General features: G+C 34.0%; 1 protein-coding gene across 1 annotated transcript in view; it reads right to left on the bottom strand.

Moving 5' to 3' along the window:
* The window catches only part of LOC115454427 (UDP-glucosyltransferase 2), a 49110-nt gene extending 40249 nt beyond the window's left edge, over nt 1-8861 (bottom strand). The window contains exon 1 of the mRNA XM_037437507.1: nt 8727-8861. The gene's annotated coding sequence lies outside the window, so the exon portion shown is untranslated. The remainder of the gene's footprint in view (nt 1-8726) is intronic.
* Nucleotides 8862-9089: the final 228 nt, after the last annotated feature.

Genomic DNA, 9089 nt, shown 5'->3' on the forward strand with positions numbered 1-9089 from the left:
CTAAAATAGAGTTCTTTATTGCTTGAGGGTAAAAATATACGTGGTAAGTACCGAAACAGACCTTCGCATGCGAAAAACCTACCACCTACTTAACTATATTAATCGCTTTATACCAAAACTATTCTAACTATAGTGAACCATACTTTCTCATTACTCTAAGGTTTATATTTGCTTGAAACATATTTAAATAGTTACAAGGAGCTTTATACCAGAGCTATTACAATTTTTATGAACCATATTTTCAAATTACACGAATGTTTATATTTGCTTGTAAAATACTTACAAGTATTAATTATATAACTTATTAAACCAGTACATGAAACGCTAACTGTGAGGCTAAAGCCGCTCAACAAATTCCGGATCTAAATAGTTGTAACAGAATGGCACGCGGGCCCTTACGTTGTGTAACATACTTGTGTATACGTAAACGTTACTCCCAGCTAAGGAACTTTTAGTTTCATCCTGGCAACAGCGGTTATGACTGGTGAGACGTATATCTTAATAATATAAATAAGTTTGTGAGAATGTTTGGATGTTTGTTTGAAGTAAACGCAGGAACAGCTTTATGGATTTAGATGAAATTTCACACACAGTTAGACCGTGTTCTGGATTAACGTTCAGGCTATATTTTTTTATTCTTTATAAATCTACTCATAAAATTCAAATTAAATTCAAAGTTGAATGGAATACCTATTTGAAATCAGTAAAAACAGTTTTTCCTCTATATATGTAAATTTTGATGTTCAAACGTACTTTTTCCTTATGAAAGCAGTATTCCATCACAAATATCGTATTTACAATGAAAATTTGTCTTTATTGCAAAAAACAAAGCAAGATAATCCCTTAGGTACCTAAGCTTTATTTCGATTACGGAAATTATAATAAGATCCTCACAACAACGCTGCTTCCCGACATTAGGTAGCGAAACGCCTCAAACATAAGATGGGTAAACAGAAACTATCTAAATTCTATTATCTAAGAAATTAAACCCGACAGAACGAGTAAGTGGAAAGGTTTTAGGTCAAAATTTCATTTCATATAACTAAAGTCTTACGCAAAACGATAATTTGAGTCATACCTATAAGGGCTAGTTTATTAATTCTATCATATCCAATATCTCATAAATATTAATTAATTAAGATATTAAACGCAGTAACCACTGAATGTTTTTTTATTGTTTTGGATGAGAAGACGAGCTTGCCATTCACCTGATGATAAAGTACGACCGCCCATAAGCAGTAGACACACCATCCAACCCAATAAACCTCGAATTACAAAGTATTGTTTGGTATTCCACTACGCTCGCTATCCTGAGTCATAAGATGTTAAGTCTTATTATGTCCAGTAGTTACACTGGCTACAATGTAAGGTAAGGATCATGCCAGAACACAACAGTGACTACACACTGCTGCTTGGCGGCAGAAATAGACGTTGTGGTAGTACCTACCCAGAGGGACTCTCACATATGAGAGACCTCCCATCAATAGAAAGTTTTATATGACGTTTGGAACACGGATGGACCATTTGCTGGACTAACTTACAGGTTTTTTATCCCGGTAATGCTTCCGTGATTAATATTTGAATTTTTTTAAGTATAATATACTTATTATTATGGCACTACAGTATGAAAAGAGCTATGGATCGCTACATTGATTTAGGGATTTTTGTTGCAGAAAAAACTTTCATGGGCGAAGCAATAAACAACACCTAAATATCTATAACTGGGTGATACTCGCTGCTTTACTTTTTTTATATGTGAACGACAAAGTGAACTTACTGCACTTCATGATAAGTGGAATGGAGTCCAATAGAATGTGGATTGACGAGAGGTGATAACTCCTTGACAGTCGACACAATTATTACTATTATTATTCATTTGCGTGGCCCACGATATAAAAATTTAATTGTGCATTTTTCCGAAATTGAAAGTGCATTATTATGAACAAAATTACAACAAAATCAGTTCAGCAGTTTCAGCGCTGACTTCTAAGTTTCATAAAACAAAACGTCGACATTACAATATTGGTAAGACAGCGTAACTAAAGAAAGGTTGTAAAATAAAACTTCTACGGCAAAGTTATTGACATTTGGATTTAATATCTTCCTTATTGCAGAATATAGCAGACACCGAATGAAATTGCTGACATCGTCATTGCAACTTCACATTTAATATTCTGTTTAAAGGTTACGCTAAGTTCTTTAAGGAATATATTTGTCGAACTGTATTTAATTTATATTAATTTTATTCTCAATGTGTTGGTTGATTTATTACTCTGCACTGTGGTAAAACAATTGACAAATACTTCAGACTCTAACCACCGAAATAGCCATTATTAAAGGCAATTTATCAAGTACGTTTCAGTTCTTTAGTCCTTTAACACCAAAATTGACAAATCTAGTCTATTTCTGGCACTGAAATTGTGTTTATTCAAGCGGATTTAAAGCATTTCAGCTCTAGTCTTATATAAATAATTACAATTTGAGATTGTACTTGTATATAGAGGATCAATAATGCTGGTGTAGAACGGTAGAACTCTGGAAAATTCATAATACTATAAGAGAGATTAGTAAAGTCCAATGTTGTATTTGAAGACGAAAACCCGGCAGTATCATATAAAGACATAGCCAAAAACATGAAATCTTTATCCTTATATCTTTAAGTGCAATTGAAAACCATTCTCCTCTCATTTTGCAGTCTTAATCAAATGAAGATATCATTCCGACCCGGCCTTAACTTTTCACGTAACTGACGCATACAAATGCAGTTTTATTTCGTCATTACCAGGACACGAGACGGATTAAGAGTTCATTGCGAAATACCGGGTCGTAAACTGATGTAACTACAACAAATGCAAGTTTTAAGACGAATCCGAAACGCTCCTCCGTTCATTACCAGGGCTGTGTGTACCGAAATGTTTTCCGGTGTCCGGAAAACATTTCGGTACACACAGCCGGTGTAATAAATTCGATGTCCGGAAATCACGGTCATTATGCCCTACTTAGAATTTCAAGGGTATTTTTAATACGATGAATTAATTGCTGTTTAGGAAGAGACTGTGTTTTGAACTGGGCTACATTTGACATATTATGTGATTTGGTGATTAGAGAGATTTCGTTAGGCCACATATAATTTTCAAGCGAGTACCCTCGCAGTGATATTATTAAATCAAATATACTAAGAGCAATATAATATAATCACAAAGACTTATCTATAATTAGGTTATATACTCATCTAATCTAACCCCACCCGTAATATAACAAGAGGAAACTATCACCAACATAACTTATCTAAACGACTGTGCCTTACTGATAGGAATCTAGACCGAACGACGGACAAACCGACATGACTAATCTAAATGACTCTTTATAGTAATCTAGACGGAACTACGGACAGACGGACGGACTATCTATAGTCTTAGAAGTACAACGACAATTAAACATCCTGACCAACCCGGTAATTATGACAACCCTAGCGGAGTTGCGTAATTCATCGAAAGTTGCGATTTTATAAAAAATATAGCTTCTGTTCGCGGCTTCGGCCGCATGAATGAGTTTTCCGGGATAAAGTCCCGCTATATATTTTCCGGGGTTAAAGGAAGAGTATGTCCTTACCATGGTCTCAAACTATAAACCATACCAAATTTCATCGAAATCTGTTGAGAATTTTTTGAGTTGTTTGTGTTCAGACTAGCAAACAAATGCGGCAGGGGACGTTGTTTTATTTTTTATAACTTTTTAAGTGGAACAATGCTGTCATACATGATTGTTGCGTAACTTTAACGGTTTACCCAGTGCACGCAACGGAAGCGCTTAAAAATAATAAATTTTCCCCGTTTTTGCAATATTGCTCATTGATGCTTCGCTCCTATTAGTCATAGTGTGGGGTATATAGCCTATAGTCTTTCTCGATAAATGATCTATCCAACTTTAAAATAATCTTACAAATCAAACCAGTAGTTCCTGAGCTTAGCGCGTTCAAACAAACAAACTCGTCAGGTTTATATAATAGTATAGATTAATGAATAATGAAGAAACATGATTGTATAACTGTAAACATATAGCTTTTATTTTCTTATACTAGGAAGTTAGTAATTGATATATGCGTTTGGCTGTCTTGCATATTGCATACGATAACCTACTCTAATAAGAGTAAGGTGTGACATCGGCGACTTCCTTGTTTCAATCTCCAGGTCACAATTGGACACTGTATAAGTTTAGCTATGTGGCTTGGCAAAGTGACACTGCAACTGATGGTCAGTGGAGTGAGGTTCAATATAACGACGAGAGATGATTACCCCTCGGCAGTCGACAGAATTATGCCGGCCTGTTGGAACCGGATAGACACAAGCTGATCCCGGAACGCGACACACTTACGTGGGCCGCTATGGCGGGTTTTGACAACGAGTTCGTACGTATTAATAATAGCCCTATATTATATACTTTCCCACTGCTGGGCACGGGCCATGTCTACTGCTGAGAAGGATAAGGCCTTAGACCACCACGTTGGCCTAGTGCGGATTGGCAGACTTCACATATAGTTAATAAGGCTTCACATTTCAATATGTATTAGATTTTGAATATTTGTAAACATTCAACCAAAAGTAATTGTAATACGTGGGTATGTTACAGAAAATTTATTATCTCGCTGTTAACCTCCATAACCAAGCGAAATGGCCGACCGAGGAACATAAGGTCGTAAGTTCAGTTTCCGCACCGGCAAAATTTCATTGAGCCTAATTTGTTTTACATTTGGAAATTGTTTTTTTTTTTTATTTATTAGGCTTACTAGCATATATCACACTATTCCTTACAAACTAATATAAAATAAATAGCATTGTAAGTATGATCTATTATTGGTAAACACCACATGCAAAATTGTTTGATAATAAACCGAAAACATATTTATGTGATTCACATATAGTTAATACGTAACTAATTATTATTAGTTATTATTATTATCAATGAATGTTTATATTCCATGGCATACTGAGTCAAGAGATTCTCCTAAAGAGTACAATTTTTTTGTAGTTTTTTTAGTATAGTTTATTCCAAAATTACTGCCCCGCTGGTAGTTGTATTAAGGTAAAACTGTAGTGCTAATGTCTCGTATTTGATCCCCAGGTCGTACAAAGTTGTATTGGGTTTTGCTAATCAGTATCAGCTCGGAATCTAGATTTTGTGCCAGACATAATGATAGGCTCGCCCCCCTTCACAGCATGGTACGGAATACACGCGAGTGAGTACGCAGTTACGCCTCTGTCTACCCCTTCGGAGAAAAAAAGGATATATGTGTGTTTTAGGATTAGTGTATATGTGTGTTTAATCCAAAATCCATACACTATATAACATCGGTTCAAATACCATTTCAATTTCATCTACTACCTACTGACATACTTCAAAGCATTAAGATATACGATGTGGACCCCAAATCATTCATTCATTCGACAAGAAAAATCGCAGTGAACAAGGAAGTAAACCGTTACATCCCTATGCACTAAATGTTATTATTTACGTTCATTACCTTCGCTCACACAGATATAGACACAGAATACGTTCGTTCCAGTTATTCTGGTACTAAAACCGGTCCACTTTCGATTTTCAAGATCGCGAATATTATAATCCATTTCATAATAACAATTTAATGTAACAGATATGTGAGATGACAACAACGTAATTGTTACTTTTTAATAAACAAATATTGTAACATACTGGCTGGTAAAACGGTCTTTACAAAAAAAAAAACTTTTGGAAATTGTGCCAACGCGGTGCATTTTAAAAAGCAATATGAATTGTAATCTGAATACGTAAACAAAAATAAATATTAGAAAACATTTTGGCTATAATACTTTTCGATACTCAGGCAAATGAGACCATAGACTTTTGAGAGTACACCGGTCTATGAATAATTTATAACTTTTTTTTATATGATGCGAAATAGCCAGATTTTGGGTGTCTTAATGATTAGGGATAACGACGGCTGATTACATATGACATACAAAAATGCGTCGTATAGAGATAAAATATGTATATATTATTATTAGTAATAAAAACAGAAATTAGTACTACACAGTATTACTTAAATTGCAGCAAGCATGAATGGGAATTGGTATTGTGAATCTATCATACTTGTATAATTATCTATGTATTGTATAATACATATAGTATAAAGGTAATATAAGTACGTACAATTCCAATAATAAATTTGCTTTACGCACTGCATTTCAGAACGAAGTTATTAATACTTGTACGTTAAGCCAGCTGACCCACTAACTTTTTCTTTATATACCACGGTTTAATTAACCAGTTATTTTTAAGTGTCATAATACGTAATATTACGTATAGCAGTTACCATTCTTACCAAACTGCGCTTAGCTAGTCGCAGTAGTTTGACTTTGACCCGAATGTAACTAACACTTAGAGTCACGAGTGGTTATATTTAAAATTAGGTTTGGATTAAAATACTATGTTTTTGAAGCCTGTTAGCGTAATGGGGCGGCGAGTGCTCCAACAGCTCTTTCCCACGAATCGCATTCCCTGGTCAACCTGTGAAGATCGTGTTTGACGGGAACATCAGAGATTGAAAAAAAATACCCTTTTAAGAGTTTGACGCTGCATTTTTAACCTACTCGACGACGAAACCACGAAGGTTAGTTTACAATCGCGTCCTTACATAAGGTCGAGTTTTGCGTCAATTTTGCTCTGCTATTCATTTGGAATAATCAGCAATGCTTAAAGATTACCTTATTAGTATAAGGGTTAACACGTGAAGGAGTTATCCATATGAAAAGGTTATTGAGAAAACCGGTTAACAGAATCATTCTATGGATATGACATAGCATGTCATGTCATAGCCCCTGGCCAGCATAAGTCTAGCGACCTCTTTGGCCCACATTATACTTTGACTACATTGTAATTATCATCACGATCAGTAATTACTTGATTTTGATAGAAAAAAAGAATCTTCACACTCATGGATAAAAGTGCTCTTTCTTATTCCACTGAGTAGAAGATCGAGGATTTTTGCTGGAACCTCAATGTTCGTTAGTAAGAAAATATAAGTTGAAAATGTTTATATGTAGTTTTAGTACAAATTACGAAGACGAAGGTATTCTAAAGATACAAATTTAAATCAATGCACTATCGTATACCTTGATAGTTAATCTCAAAGATGTATGTAAGGTTATTAATACTAATTCAAGTGTCTCCATAAATTAAACCTATCTAAAAACTAACGTTTTGAACGAGCCACACGTATTGCTTGTAGCTAACTAAGAACAAATCACTTTTTGTCAACATTGTCCCAATACAATACAATCCTGCACAACGGAAAAATACCAAAAAAACATGTTTTAACCCTAAATACATGGCTTTAAGTTACTTTATCCCAAACTGTTTATTTTACAACTGTCATGAACTCTAACGGCCAGAGAAACCTTTGTAAAAAAAACTCATCCCTTTCAATTGGCATAGAATGCAAAGCCAACGGGAAGTTAGTTCTGGCGAGTTGCCAAAATATAGATCGACCCTAGCAATTAACGGCCTTTTCCAGGTACAAAGGTTCTGTGTAGAAATTAATTTCCTGTGCCCGAGCATTCATAATATGGGAAAGGAAAAATGAAATACGTAGTCTTTACTTATTTCATTTGGTCTTCTGACTATCGTACGAAAAATGAATTTAAAAAAAGAATGAGGTAAGTATATAAATACATCTCATTATAAAATCAAACATATAAGATGCTATATCGCGTGGTGGCTAGAAAAACATGTTGCACACATTCTGACGCTAAATCATTTTACGTAACGAAATAATAAGAACTACAAAATGCTCTCAAAAGTAACTCACACATTCGCCACAACGAACCTTTCAAATAGTATAGACCAATTAAATTTTTAAACGTTATAGTTATTCCGAGAATATACAAAGTCTCATAAAGAATGAGAATTAATTTATTGGTCACTAATACGTAGGATAAATTCGGAATTCAAATAACCGAAGTCAAAACCTTAGACTCAAGTTCTTAAGAAAAGCTTAAGGAAAGACCAGTTGAAAAAAACAATATCCTTATCGGGTATAGCTGCGGTAGTTTTGGAATAATATTATATTTTCTTATCGTTTTAATTATTATGTATTTAAAATAAAAGTTCAGTCAACATTACTGTGTTTTTATAAACTCTATAATAGCGGAAATATTAAATCGTAAAAATATACTTACAATTATCAAAATATATATTCACACAGATTTCCTAAGTGTTTACATAAGAAATAAAATAACAGCAACAGGTTTTTACCGGGCTTTAGTTGCCAAATGATAACGAAATACAAACTGATGCAAGAAATGTCCTAACAATCATAGCTAGACAGATTTCAGAATTAATTTCTAAATCCGCTAATACAATAATCAGGTGAAACTAAACAGTCATTGTCTGTAATTGTCTAATTTATTATGTGATAACAACAATTTTAGTTGCGAAAACATTATCAATAAAAAAATACACTAAGGCGGTTTCTAATTAAGCGTTAATGATCAGTTGCTATATTAATAGTTTTAAGAAAATTTAGAGAACCTCTCTGATCCTCTTCGCGTTTACTCAAAATATTTGAAGGAGTCATTAAATAATTACAACACGCACCTAATTTACCTAATAACATAAAATTAATTTTAAAGTATACCACTACCATCACTCTAAAAGGATTAACTTCCAAATTCAAAAAAATAAAAACTTACCGTAATTAAAAAATAAAAATCCATAGAGCGTAAAAGGAACGAATCGAAATATTAATCGATGATCGATTGTGCGCGTGCAACACACGCGCGCACCGTCAACTGACAGTACCCTACCACGCTTACCTCTCTCACCACACTTGACCATTTCACGAATGATGTAATATTATTGTATACTATATTGTGGCAATAAGAGTACGAGTTTATTGGGTCTCTTAGCTCTGAACTCGGAAGTTCTGGTATTATGTTCGATAAATATACTAAGGAATGAAATTAATTTGATAAAATTACTTAAGCAATAAATAGCAAAAATATATAGTTTAGGTTCAAAATACAGAAGCGGAGCCTTATTATCCGTCTCTCATT

The sequence above is a fragment of the Manduca sexta genome, chromosome 11, assembly GCF_014839805.1.
Source record: "Manduca sexta isolate Smith_Timp_Sample1 chromosome 11, JHU_Msex_v1.0, whole genome shotgun sequence".
In the NCBI taxonomy this organism is placed as follows: domain Eukaryota; kingdom Metazoa; phylum Arthropoda; class Insecta; order Lepidoptera; family Sphingidae; genus Manduca; species Manduca sexta.